Source organism: Canis lupus, chromosome 19 (genome assembly GCF_003254725.2).
Source record: "Canis lupus dingo isolate Sandy chromosome 19, ASM325472v2, whole genome shotgun sequence".
Taxonomy (NCBI): Eukaryota; Metazoa; Chordata; class Mammalia; order Carnivora; family Canidae; genus Canis; species Canis lupus.
Window position 1 is genome coordinate 4,317,217 of NC_064261.1, and position 14,523 is coordinate 4,331,739.

The 14,523-nt window shown below is 36.6% G+C and overlaps 1 long non-coding RNA gene across 5 annotated transcripts in view; it reads left to right on the top strand.

Annotated features, from left to right (window-relative positions):
• LOC112669285 (uncharacterized) overlaps positions 1-14,523 on the top strand; it is a 151,192-nt gene that overhangs the window by 123,155 nt on the left and 13,514 nt on the right. For 4 of the 5 annotated variants that reach the window (XR_007403919.1, XR_004807056.2, XR_003142148.3 and 1 more), the window contains one exon: positions 11,834-12,228. This is a non-coding gene — a long non-coding RNA (uncharacterized LOC112669285). Of the gene's footprint in view, positions 1-4,553; positions 6,573-11,833; positions 12,229-14,523 lie in introns of all 5 variants that reach the window. The other variant, XR_007403920.1, reaches the window with a different exon arrangement.

The following is a 14,523-nucleotide window of genomic DNA, read 5'->3' on the forward strand; positions in this document are numbered from 1 at the left end:
TTTCCTGAGCCAGTTGACACCTGGGTACCTAAAGAGAATAGCAGATCTCTGAAGGAAAGGAAGAGGAATAGGAGTGAGGTGGACACACACATGGTGGTCTTGGATCTACTGATTACCATATAAATCCAGGGGCCTACTTCTTAGAACTGGTAAAACTGGACAGAGCCTGATTCCAAGCTCAGTTTCTTGGTTTATTTTATTTTATTTTTTAATTTTTATTTATTATTTATGATAGTCACACACAGAGAGAGAGAGGCAGAGACACAGGCAGAGGGAGAAGCAGGCTCCATGCACCGGGAGCCCGATGTGGGATTCGATCCCGGGTCTCCAGGATCGCGCCCTGGGCCAAAGGCAGGCGCCAAACCGCTGCGCCACCCAGGGATCCCAGTTTCTTGGTTTAATACACACTTCTAGGATGGAGCTACAAACAAGATGAATTAGATGCTGTACCACTTACCCACCAGCCTTATCTCCCTTATGCTGGCAAAACCAGTTTGAAGAAGTGGCCTTGGTGAAGCAAAGGTAGAAAGTCAAGTGGGCATTCCTATGACTGGTAGAGCCAAGTTGATTATTACAAAATGAGGCTGAGCATTTAGCATGTCAAGCTTGCAGGTCTAATTTACTTTCAATACCATATATAATGCTCTCTTCTGTTTGCAGTATTTCTCAAAATTTATTTTTATTATTGGGTCCTGAGGCTTTATTTAGGGAGTGAAATTTTATTGACTGATTTTAGGATTTTTCCTAAACACAACTGTGAAGTTGGTAAAATGTTTCTTTGGTCTCCAGGATTGTGCTTTGGGCAGTAGTGGCAAACAATGTCCCACCCTGCCACTCCTGCCTCCGAGTTCCATGGCAGACATCGATCATTTATCCTCTTTCTTGTTGAGCATGGTTGCAGATCGAAATTATTCTCTATTCAGTGCTCAAGGCGGCCACTGCAGAGCTGGCACAAGAAGCGGAAATTATTTCACATCCTTGCTCGGGGAACTCTGTCTCTGACAGGAAGCATGGGAGAGTGGAGGAATATTCTAGAACTATATATCAAACAAGTAACTCAGCTTTGAATCAGACACATTAGGAATCTAACAAGCTTGGGTTTGAATCCATGTTTTGCCACTAACTAACCTGGCGACTTAACTTACTTCCCTGAGGCCGCTTCCTCTCTCTAAAGTGAGATTAATGATACCAATTTCCTAGGCTATTTGGTGATATTAAATGCGATGGGATATGTACTATTCTTACCAGATTGCTTGGCTAAATATTAGTTCTTGTTGCCTTTCTATCAAAACCTAGACCAAAGAGATGGTATGATAAATTAATGCAGAATAGGTAACATGCAAAAATATTTGCATTTTAACAGGAAAGTCCCATTCATAAGAGGAATTAATTGTTGTAGTGTTTTATGTTTTATTTAGGGGTCAAATATTTTAAGCTGGAGCTTCCTTTTCTCAAACCTCTCAGACCATCATTGGTTCTATCTAAAGACACGGCTTGATTTTAGTTTCCAAAATGTCAAACTTGGCAGAGACTATGTTTTAGGGAATTACAGAGGGAGGAGAATCCATAATCTTTGCCCTTGAGGAAGTCAAACCAGAAGAACACAGTGACAAATAAACATACTGTAGAATACAAATAACTAAAGCCTGGAAATATACCCACATATGCTAAATTATAGCTCCATAAATGTATTCACTTTAAAAATATCTGCATAGGCAGACAGATCAATGGAACAGAATAGAATCTTAAGTAGGTCCAAATACTTCAGGGAATCTAGTGTATGATAGAGGTAGCATTTTAAATCAGCAAATAACAATAGATTATTTAATAAATGGTATTAGGAAAGTTTTTAGCCATTTAGGGGGAAAATGGATCTGTATGCTTTAAAGAGAAAATAGAAAACTGTAGAAGTTTTATAGGGCATCACAGCAAAAATTTTTAAGTAATCTTGGAGTAAGACCTTCTCAAGTCAGAAACAACCTTAGTAGACATTCAAAAACAAGAGTGATAGAGATAAATTTTGCTGTAAAATATGAAAATTTTCTGTTTGGAAAAGTACAGTAATTAAGGGCAAAAGACAAAATTGAAAAATCTGAACATGTCCAATCATGTTCCAAAAAGTTTATACCAATTTTTACCACACCTGAACTGTATATGCACCTATATCTTCAAAATGTATATACAAGCTTTTTATATATCAACAAGAAATATACAACAGATCTCACAAAATAGGCAAAGAATGTGAAGAAAGAATTGAGAGAAAAAAATCTCTTTAGGCATATTAAAATCTTCAGTCTCTTCATAATTAAACAAATGTAAATTCAGAGCATGATACAGTTTTCACCTGTCAGGCTGGTGATAGTTATAAAATTTGGAAATTCGTGGTGGGTGATAGAGTGAGGATAAAGGCATATATACAGTGTAGAAATGGTAAAAATTGGTTTTGCCTCTTTGGAATGCAACTGAACAGAATCAAAATTTAAAGTATAAATCCAGCAAGTGTTACTTCTAAAAAATTGTCCTCTGGTTTTATTTGCATCTCTTTACAAAAAGTTTTCATTGCGGTCTTATTTATACTAGTGAAAAAGAACAGGGCACAACCTCCATGTCCATCAACAAGAGACTGATAAAATATTTTGATCCGGACACATAATAAATTGTTATATAGTCATTAAGAAGAGTACATCTACATGTGCTGATTTGGACAGATCTGAAAGATGTATCATTCAGGCAAACAAAAGGAAGGTGCTTAACAGTGTTTATAGGCATGTATTCACATTAAAAATTCTGGAATGTCATACAAGAAACTGTTGACTATGGAAGGGAACTCTGAGGCAGGGAAGAAGAGTCACCTATCTTTGGACACTTTTTTGTACTATTTAACTTCTGACCAAAGGCATGTGTTGTTTTCGTATTAAATGGATGGGGTTGATTGGCACACAGAGTGATAAGATAACCAATTGCGTGGAAATTTTTCTAGCTAATTTCTTCTCTCTATACTACACTGAGAACCTCCCTCATACATCAGTGAATCAAAGCCAAGAACAAATTCTTACTGGAGGACAAGAAATCGATAAACAGAAAGTAGATGGATTTACACCCATCAACATAAGGAAGAGACTGCTGTGCAAGTCTTCTCAGCTCACAGGCAACAGAGAGCTGGAGGAAAAGGACCTTGGAACAACTAGTCTGTAGCATCAGTTGGAACAGCTGGGTCAGTTGCCTCTTCCCTGAGTCTTGCTTGAATGGGTGGGTAGAGCTCTGTACTCACAGCAGATGACATCACTATGTGCTGGGTCTCCAGAGACAGAGCAGCACCCTTGGTAGTTGTCAAGACTAGGAAGTCTGGGATTCATCCTCACAGAAAAGTCTATCATATAGCTCACCAAGCCCCATATCTCACTATTCCTCCACTATAATCTTGAGCAGACTGAAGTAGAAAAGATCGTGGACCTGGCATTTTTTTTTTCTTAAAGATTTTATCTATTTATTTATGAGAGACACACACACACACAGAGAAACAGAGACACAGGCAGAGGGAGAAGCAGGCTCCATGCAGGCAGTCCGATGTGGGACTTGATCCCGGCACTCCAGGATCACCACCCTGGGCCGAAGGCAGGAGCCAAACCGCTGAGCCACCCCGGGATCCCAGTAGACCTGGCATTTTCAAAAACAAAGGTTCTCAAACAGCGAAGACTCAACAGACATTTGAAAAAGTGAGACAGTAAATCCAATGGGCAGAAGAACTAATATCCAAAGAAAAAGAGTTAATATAGCAAACAGATCTATTAAAATAACTGTGATTAATCAATATCTTCAGGGATATGCAATTGGATATTAGGGATATTACAGCTCTGAATTAGAAATCATCTTTAATTAAAACATATGTATTGAAAAAAAAGGTATATGGTAAGTTTTCTTACGAGTAGTTAAATCTTCCGCTAATTCAACCAGTATATCAGTCCCTGCTACCTGTTGCTGGGTCTAATAATTGCACACTTTCCTATACTACTTGAAAGTACTTTCACACTTGTTTCTCACAACACCCTTGTAAGGTGAGCAGGGGGGTGGCAGGCTTTATTATGTCTCAGAAGATTTGGGCTTGGAATGCAGTTGAATATTTTGCTAACAATAAAACAGTCAGTGACAGAGCTGAGATTCATCAGGATTTTTAATTCCCAGTACACGACACTTCTAAATCACATGGTCTTTGTAAGGTATATAATGCTTATCCTATTTTAGAAAGTGAAATAGGACTTTTTCTGAAGTCAGGGCCTGATAGCACCGAAAAGATGTGCACGTGAGAATTATTGGATTTTTGTTTTCTGCTTGTATTTCTTAAACATCACCAAGTACAAGATTACCAGAGGCGGCTTCTATGTATACAGAACAACTTGGATTTATGGTTTCAGGAAATAACAGAGCAGAAAACTTAGTGACATGCCTTTAAAAAAAACTTTTGTAGGTTGTCTGTTTCAGCCTGAAAGAAGTAGGTCGTGAGGGTGACCACAGATTTATCAAGAAACTTGAGATTTTTTTTTTTTTTATTTCAGATGAAACTGTGCTTATCCCCAGATTCTGACAGTGATGGCACGAACTATATAGCTAAGGAAAAGCTCCTGATCCACCCGTGTCGATGTTCAGGACTTATTTTAAGACTAAAGCTCAAGTTTCCAAGGACACTGGGGTAGCTGTCCAACCTGATCACAAATGTTCTTATGCCCAAGTACGTCTTTCAGAAATAAAATAGTTTCCTCAAATTCTGTTTGGATTCCAAGAGCTTGTAAATAGACCCAGCCTCTGCAGGTGATACAGCACAACGGATGAGCTTGATGCCATTGAACTGTAAAGTACCATGAAGAGTGTCTGAAAGTTGAAATTAACTTTTTATTAGCATGACACAGCTGTGGGCTGTTTCATCTTGTCAGCAGCAAATTTCTGGTTCTCTCACTTGCCTTTTCATAGACCTCACATCGGTTCACCTCCAGCTATTCCTGTCGTCCTAACAGGCACTGTCCTGCTCCTTGTCAGCTTTTTCTGGTCCTACCGCTTTTTTATGTGGCTTTTTGATGTTTCAAAAGAAGCGTGGAATGTGATAGACCTTTCATTTTCAAATGTGCTTTTACTGGCTTTGATGCCGTATTAAGAGCAATAGCCTGGAAAGATTGGGTGAAGAAGAAATGGGGGACCAGCTCTTCCAAGGGCTGACTGAATAATCTTAGTGATGCTACATTTTCCTATCTATGTCAAGAATGTGGGTTAAGCAGTAAGTCTTCACTTCCCCAGAATTTGCTAGCCAGCTGCCAGGTGTGTTGCCAAGACACCTGACAAAATATAGACCTCCAGTGGTCAGACTCAAACCAGATCTGAAATGTAATAATCCTTGCCATAGCAGTGTATCAGTGTGCATATCCTTTTAAAAAAATTTCTCAAAAAAAATTTCTCCCTTCTGAAAAATTAAGGTTAGGTGGGCAGTTCATGCTTTGTTTTCTGTGTACCTTGTCTGTCTCCATTTGGTTACCCAAGTACGCATCTTGCTTTTGCCTGTGAGTATTTAAAGCCATGACCTCTTGAAAGAAATAACCTGAAACAGCTGAGAATGTATGAATATTTGCTCTGTTATGCAGTTTTCATTTCTGGAACATCATGTTTTGAATTGCAGTGGAAACAACAGGCCTCTTTATGGCATTCAGTAAAGTACATTTTGTTCTCAAAAGATTTGATGAGCTGAGATGCTATACAGAGCCTCTTAAGGATTAAGATAGAATAACAACAAAACAATAAAAATTCAACCTAAATTGTAAATATTTCTGGTTTTAAAATATCTAGTTACTTAAATTTTCTGTGATTTTGGCAGCTTGGGAAAGAGAAGTATTGGAATCTTCCTTCTGGAGCCACATCACATTTAATAACAGCGAGAACGCGCTTCCCTGAAGGACATAAAGGTGTCTGCATTAACACCATTTGGACTCCTTCATTTGAATTACTGTAATCTCGCAAAATAAATCCACCAAAAAGTCAAGTTCACAATTAAAAGTAGAGGCAAAATCAATGCGCCAAAATCATTGTAAGGATAACAGAGTTTTGATTGTCTCATAGTTAGAGGGGAACCATCGCTTCATTAGGTTTTCCCAAATTCATTGAATATTCTTGTCACCTTGGGAATGATGGTTCATTTGTCTTGAAGGAATCTAAGAAGAATATGCAACGGACAAGTAAATGAAAGCACAATCCAATTACCTAAGGAAAATATACTCCATTTATTCAAATTACTGTTCTATTCTGCAGGTGCTGAGACAATATGATATAGAATTGAAAAAAAAAAAAAAGAAAAGAATTGAGATGAGATGAGAGTCTTGCAGGTCTTTTACTCCTTGATGAAACTCTTCTAAAAGTGTTAATTTAGTGAATATGTGATGTTAAAAATGAGAGACTTAATAAACATAACTGGGAAATATGTTCCAGCACCTACTACGAATGAGAACAGATTTGATTGTGAAAACTGTAACTCTTCAGAATATACCAGCACTGAAGACCCTGGTCGTTTTGTGTGACCTCACAGGGCAAAAGTGGTAAGGATTTGTAGTTCTGGTTTCCCCCGGGCAAAGATCCTTCCCTCCCGAATGTGGTTTTTTCCTTACTAATGAAGGCTGCCCAATAAAAAAATCCTCTAGGTGGTTGTGTTCTTGACTACAAGGGACAGGTCTGGTTGTATACAGGTTTTTGTTGGATATTTCTGAGTTATCTTAAAATTCTGATTAATATTTTAAGAACCGAGGTTCGCATTTATGGCACACTGTACAGTTGGAATAATAGGCTTTAAAGAGTTAGGGTTGGACATTTTATAACTGGAAGTCTGGCCATTCACCTTGTGGAGTTAGTGATACAGAGTATGAAATAAAATACCATAATTATGGAGAGGAATATCAATTGCAAATGATGTTCTGCACTAAAAAATATGGAGACAATTATGCATTTGGGCTTTTGGTTCAGACTATTCCATGTTTAAAGAGTGAGCTAGCCTGTTTTCCCCAAGTGCTTCTAGGAATTCTCTTTAAGGAAGAACACAAAGTTAGGAATATAAGAGAGTATAAGGACATTGGATAAAACCCAGAGGTCAAGTATTTAAAACTAAAAGTTAGCTAATTTAAAAATGGTCCAATGAATTTTGTTTAAAATGCTGCCCTTGAGACGTGGCTTATTCCATACACTTAGAATATTTTAGGTTACATGTTAAGAAGTGACTTTGACTTTCAGTTCTAAAAGTCAATGTGCATTTCAGTCATGCTATAATTTTGAAGACTGGGTCTAATAGTTTGAGGGCTTTCTATATATGTTTTTATATCTTAAAAAATTATATAGGGGATCCCTGGGTAGCTCCGTGGTTTAGCGCCTGCCTTTGGCCCAGGGCGTGATCCTGGAGTCCCGAGATCAAGTCCCGCATCAGGTTCCCTGCATGGAGCCTGCTTCTCCCTCCTCCTGTGTCTCTGCCTCTCTCTCTCTCTCTCTCTCTCTCTCTCTATGTCTATCATGAATAAATAAATAAAATCTTAAAAAAGTTAAATGTATTCTCATTATAGAATGCAGAGTACACACAAAAATGTTATGTCCCTCTCTTGCCTTCTGTCCTTCTTTCCTATATTCTTTCCTATGATGAGTGTTACACATCCTTGTGTCTTCTTTTCTATGCCTTAGAATGTATTCATACATACTATGCTCTATGCATGCTTACACATACAAACACATCTGTATTTTTAAAATACAGGGGATTAAATATATAAATTGTTCTGTGACTTGCAACGTGCTCCCCTCACCCCACATATGTTGCTATATTTTTCTATATTGGTCCATTTTGGTTCACTTCATTCTTCTTGATGGCCATATAGTATTTCATGGCATGAATGTGCCATAATTTATTTAACCACTCCATTTTTGGTAATCATTAAGATTGATTCTATTTTTTTTAGCTCTTTGAAAGAATGAAAAAAAATCAATATACACACATTTTTGTGAACTTAAAGGAGAATTTCTTTCAATAGATTCCTAGAAATGAAAATGCTACATTAAAGGGCATACACACTTTAAGGCTAGGTAAATTCTATTGGGGTTGATATTTAGCCGGTATGTATTGGAACACTGTACGGCCAAGATATTATCAACTGGTTATAGCTAGCATGTGTTTTGGTGACTTGGGGCCTGTGCCACATTGGATATTGAATGTTACCTTTGAAATTGTCCTTCCAAAAAGATTTCAATTTATATTTATTTTCAATTTATATATAATTGAATTTATATATAATATTTTCAATTTATATATAATTTATATTCTTCCCAGAAGTGTATAAGAGTGACTGTCTTTTGCCTTCCTCATCCCTACTCAAGATATCTTTTTAACTCTTGTTGATCTGAGAGATGAGAAGTTAAAAATGGAGAGTTGCTTTTCACTGGTTATAATATTTTAGTTATATAAGATGAGTAAGGTCTAGATCTGCTGTACAACATTGTGTCTAAGTTTATGATATTGTATTGTGCACTTAAAATTTTGTTAAGAGGGCAGATCTTATGTTGTGTTCTTACCACAATAAATAAATATTAATATTTAAAACTTTATAGTTTCCTGGTTACCAGGGAGGTGGTGTTTTTTCCATGAGTTTATTGGTCATTTTTGGTTCTTCCTGGAATTGCATCTTTATTTGCTGTGTTTAATTTCTACTGACTTTTCTTACTTGATGTGAAAATAATTTTTACATATTGTAGACATGAAGCTTTTGTAAAATATATTATGGATGTTTTCTCTCTGTTAGTCGCTTGTAACCGGCCTTGAGTCTGGAGACTTTTGGTGTAAAGATACTTTAAAATTTTTTTTGAAACCACTTCACTGAGGGACACCTGGGTGACTCAGTCAGTTAAGGATCATGATCTCAGGGTTCTGGGCTGGGCCCAGTGCTCAGTGAAGAGAGTTTGGAGATAAGCTATACACCTGTGAAACCATTGCCATAATCCACGACATAAACATACCCATCACCTCCAGAAGTTTTTTGCCTGCCTTCTTTATTGTTACTATTATTAGTGATAAGCACAGACTATAAGAGTTATCCTCTTGGCAAATTTTTTAAGTATATAATATGGGGGTGTTAACTAGAGGCACTATGCTATACAGTTGATCTCTAGGACTTATTCATCTTGCATAATTGAAATTTTGTACCCTTTGATTAATACCTTCCTGTTTCCCTCTGCTCTCAGCCCCTGGCTATTGTGAATTGTGCTGCAGTGAACATGGAAGCAGATATCTCTTCAAGATCTTGATTTCAATTCCTTTGGATGTGTATCTATATATAACCGGAAGTGGGATTGCTAGGTCATATGATAATTCTATTTTTAATTTTTTGAGGAACTTTCATACTGGTTTCCATAGTGTCTGAACAAATTTACATTCCCATCAAGAGTGTCCTAGGGTTTCCTTTTCTACAAATTTTGTGAACATAACATCCATTCTAACAAGTGCGAGGTCATATCTCATTGTGGTTTTGTTTGCATTTCCCTGATGATTAGTGATGTTTTAGTGTTTTCATGTACCTGTTATCCATTTGTAGGTCTTCTTTGGAAAAGTGTCTATTCAGGTCATTTGCCCATTTTTAAATTGGATCATTTAATTTTTTTTTTTACTATTGAGTTTTAAGAGTTCCCTATATATTTTGGATATAAACCCTTTACTAGATATATGGCCTGCAGATATTTTTTGCATTCCATAGGTAGGTTGCCTTTTCATTTTGTTGATTGCTTCCTTCATTGTGCAGAAGCTTCTCAGTTGCATTTCAATACACCTACAATGAACTATCCAAAAAAGAAATTAAGAAAATAATTCCATTTATAATGGGATAAAAAAATTAAATTATTTTGAAATAAACTTAACCAAGGAGGTAAAAGTCTTGTATATTAAAGACTATAAAACACTGACAAAAGAAGTTAAAGCAGACAAATAAATGGGCAAATATTCCATGTTCATGGATTGGAAGAATTAATATTACTAAAATGTAATACTACCCAAATACTACATACTACCCAAAGGAATCTGCATATTCATGTAATCTCTATCCAAATCTCAATGACATTTTTTACAGAAATAGAAAAAATAGAAAGAATTCATATGGAACCACAAAAAATTCTAAATAGCCAAAGCTATTGAAGAAGAGCATAGCTCAAGGCATCATACTTTCTGATTTCAAGATATATTATAAAAATAAAGTAATCAAAACAATATCATACTGGCCGAAAAAGACATATTGACTATTGGAACAGAATAGAGACCCCCCCAACCCACACATTCTGTTTGATATTCGACCAAGATACTAAGACTATACAATGAGGAAATGATACTATTGATAGTCTCTTCAATAAACGGTGCTGAGAAAACGATATTCACACACAAAAAGAATGAAATCGGACCGTTACCTGACACCAACCACAAAAATTAACTCAAAAAGAATTAAAGACTTAGACCTAAGACCTGAAAATGTAAAACTCTTAAAGGAAAAGATCAGAGAAAAGTTTCTTAACATTTTCTTGGCACTGATTTCTTAGACATGACACCAAAAGCACAGGCAGCAAAAGCAAAAATAGACAAGTGGAACTACATCAAACTAAAAAGTTTTTGTATAGCAAAGGAAACAATCAACAAAATGAAAAACAATTTAAATTTCATGAGCTCAAAATTGTTGGTTTTCCCCATAGGAAAAGTGTTTTTTCTTTTTCTGTTGTTTTATGACTTGCTTAGTGAGGCCTTTTACATTCTAAGATTATGAAATATTCCCCTGTATTTTCCTCTGATTTTACATACAGATTTAATTCTTTAATCCATCTGCAATATCTAAAAGCTGTGTTGTAGCCCTAGTTGTGGAACTGGGATCTGAACTTATTTTTTCCTTACAAATAGCTGATTGTCCCCTATGCAATTATTGAATAGTCCATGTTCCTCACTAATTTGCGATATCAACTGTATTATAAATTTTATTACTAAAATCCTTATTATATGTGAGTATGCTTCCAAACCATATTCTATTCTATTGGCTTGTTTTTGTGTTTCTGCTTTATACCATACTGTCTTAATTAGCGGAGAATTTTAGTATGTTTTGCTGTCTAATTGGGCAATATCTATAGGTGCTTAGTATTAATTTATACTTTCTCATGATTTAATTTTATCTTCAGAGTCCAATTCTCCAAGCAGTATTGTTGTTTTTTTCAATATGATCATACTTTCTAGCTTTCTGGTCTCATTCAGCTCTTGCCAATACCTAATACTTTTTCTTGTTTTTCTACTTCTTAAGCTGGTACTACTGGGCATAAGTAGCTCCTTCCTTCCCTTTAGCTGAGTTTTTTATTAGTTGAGACATTAATAATTATTTTTTAGGTGATAGGTTGCAGGCAAGAACGTTTTTCACAAAATATGGTTTCCTAAGCTTTAATATTTAGGTTCATCTCATTCTTTTTACCTGCTACATAGTATTGCATGGTATGGATATTCCATAATTTGCTTAACTACTCCTTTTTTAGTGCTGATTATGATTATTTCTTTTTTCTTTTTTTATTTCATTTTTCTTTTCCAAACAATGATGAAATAAACATCAGCATACATACATTATTATGTACTTAAAATGAGAATTTCTTTGGGATAGATTCCTAGAAAAATGGAATTGATGAGTCAATGAAGTAAATATCCAAGTTATTTTACTAATGAAATACTAATGAAATAAATGTCCATGTTATGTTATAAAGACAATTCTAATTAAATTTAAAATGACAAATATTTTTTTGCCCTTTCCACCCTTCCTTCCAGAAACCACCTCCCAAATAACAAAGAGGAGGGAACAGAAAACCACAAACACTTTCCTCAATGATACTAAGAGATGCCCAGTACCTGAACCAACCATCTTTGAGTTGCCAAAGATGAGGAAGGCGATGCTGGCACAGAGAATTGTGACAAGAAGACAGCTAGTCCCAGAAAGGCTTGGAATAACCACAGGAGAACTGAGCCAAAGTGGCTTCAGACTTTAGGACCCAGGCAAAGTAGAACTTGGAGTAAGATCTGGACGGAACACAGAGGATTAAGTGACTGATGATATCCCCATCACTTCCCCCACTGGGTTCCCAGCATGCCTACAGTCTGCTCCCCAGAGAAGAGGTGTCCACCTCAGAGGGAACCATCCCAGGAGAAAAGACTCATTGAGATAGGTATCTGAAGTTAGTTATACACTGACACCTCCACCAAAGTCCAGATCTGTGTATTTCTCCACCTAGATTTTCCCTAAACATCTCAAAATCCAAATCTCAGCTCTATTTTCCCTCCTGAGGCTGCTCTTCATACAGGTTTCCTATCCTAAGGGCAATCATGCCATCTAGGTGTTGCCTTGAGCCAAAAAAAAAAAAAACAACAACAAAAAAAAACAAAAAACGAGTGTTCATTGATTCCCTCTCTCTTTCTCATTGATGCAGCCTGTTAATTTTTACTGCTTGAGAATCTTCTATGTCTCTGTGTTCCTCACAACTCCTGCTTTAATTTATGTTACAGCATCTCTCCCTGGGCCTACTACAATGGTAACCTTGAACTAGTCTCCAACCTTTCATCTGGCATCATTAAACCTATCCTCTGCAGCCTGCAGAGTGCTCTATCTAAAATGAAAATCTTATTATCATCTCCAGCACCCTCCTTAGAACCTTTGGTGCTGCTGCCTGTTGCCTTCTCCTCACCAATCATGTCTCCTCCCTTAGCCCACAGCAATGGTTCCAAAATTCAATATGCATCAGCAAAAATTGGATAGCAACCTCAAAATGCATATTCCTGGGCCCCCCTCACCAAAGATTTTAATTCGACAAATCACTCAGGCAGAGTATAATGTTCTTGGATCACACTAAAAAACACTAGGCTAGAGAATCCTAAATTCCCTAATATGACATATTTGGTCATCAGTGCCCTGACTTCTACCCACCATTTGTCTTCTGACTTTCCATTGTCTTGTGTTCCAGGGTAATCCCGCTATTATTTCCCCTGATCACCTACCATTTTGTTTTATGTCTTCATATATGAGGCCCTGTCTGCCTTGCTCCAGGACTTCAGTGTCTAGTGCAGTTTCAGGTACATGACACAGCAGTTCTTAACCCAGAGTAAATGAATCAGAATCTGTGAAGTCCCTGAAATCGATATGTGATATTTTGTACATTTGAGAATGTGTGTATATGTCATTCGATCTCTCAAATTTCATCAGATTCTGAAAGTGGACCATAAGTCTTAAAAGGAGGTTATGGGTTAATGATGGAAATATCAAATAAGAATTTGTTGAATTGGGGCATGTGGGTGGCTCATTCAGTTAAGCATCTGTCTTGGGTTCAGGTCATGATCCCAGGGTCCTGGGATCAAGCACCACATTGGGCTACCTGCTCAGTGGAGGTTTGCTTCTCCATCTCCCTCCGCTTGTACTCTCTCTCTCTCTCTCTGTCAAAAAAAAAAATTGTTGAATAGAATTTGCAAAATCCATTTGAGTGATTAATTTTTCCTCCAGTGGACACAGTTGACTAATATGTGGACATAATAGTGGACTGATATGTGACTAATAGTGGACTAATTAGTCACTAATATGTGACTAATATGTGGACACAGTTGACTATTATATGTAAATATAAACACAATTTACATTTATAAACATTTATTACATTACATTTAAAAATGTAAACACTATTTACGTTTACGTATAATGGAGGGGTTAAAACCTGTATGAGAGTAAGATTTGTTCACTGGTAGCTTTAATTACATCTCCTTATTCTAATTTAAGTGAACTAATGCAACTTTAGAATATATCATGACAAAAGTACTTGCACATGTCAAATATCCATAATAGAACAGAAGTTGTTTTTTTTCTTTTTTTATAGAGTCCCTGATAATTAACTCTGCTCTTCTCCTCACTTAATGTGGACTAACAGGATTGATTGTTTTGATTGACTTAACTCTGTTCCAGATCAATAAACAATACAATTGGCTTTTTCCATCACTTCATTGACTGAATCAACTGGCAATTTTAGTTCCGAAAAGAAAGCCTCATGCCTTTAATCCATATCTTCCCTGTTGGAGTCTAGTCTGTGTTGAAGTTTCAGTTCAGGAACTTTCAGTTCAGGAACCTTGAGTTTCCTGTCAATGAATTTTCTAATTTTGTTGCCTAGGGACAATCTGCCTGTTTCTGTCCCAGTGATTTAAAATTATCTAGTCAGAGATGCCTGAGTGTCTGCCTTTGGGTCAGGTAGTGATCTCGGAGTCCTGGGATGGAGTCCTGATCAGGCTCCATTGCAGGGAGCCCTGCTTCTCCCTCTGCCGATGTCTCTGCCTCTCTCTCTGTGTCTCTTATGAATAAATAAAATCTTAAAAAAATAAAATTATCTGGTCAATTTTAGTTTCTGGAAAGTGTGCTGGTGCTGAGTTCATTCAGACTTACCTACTTTATAGCATTTGAAAAATTAGTGATTGGGGTAAAAAGTGTT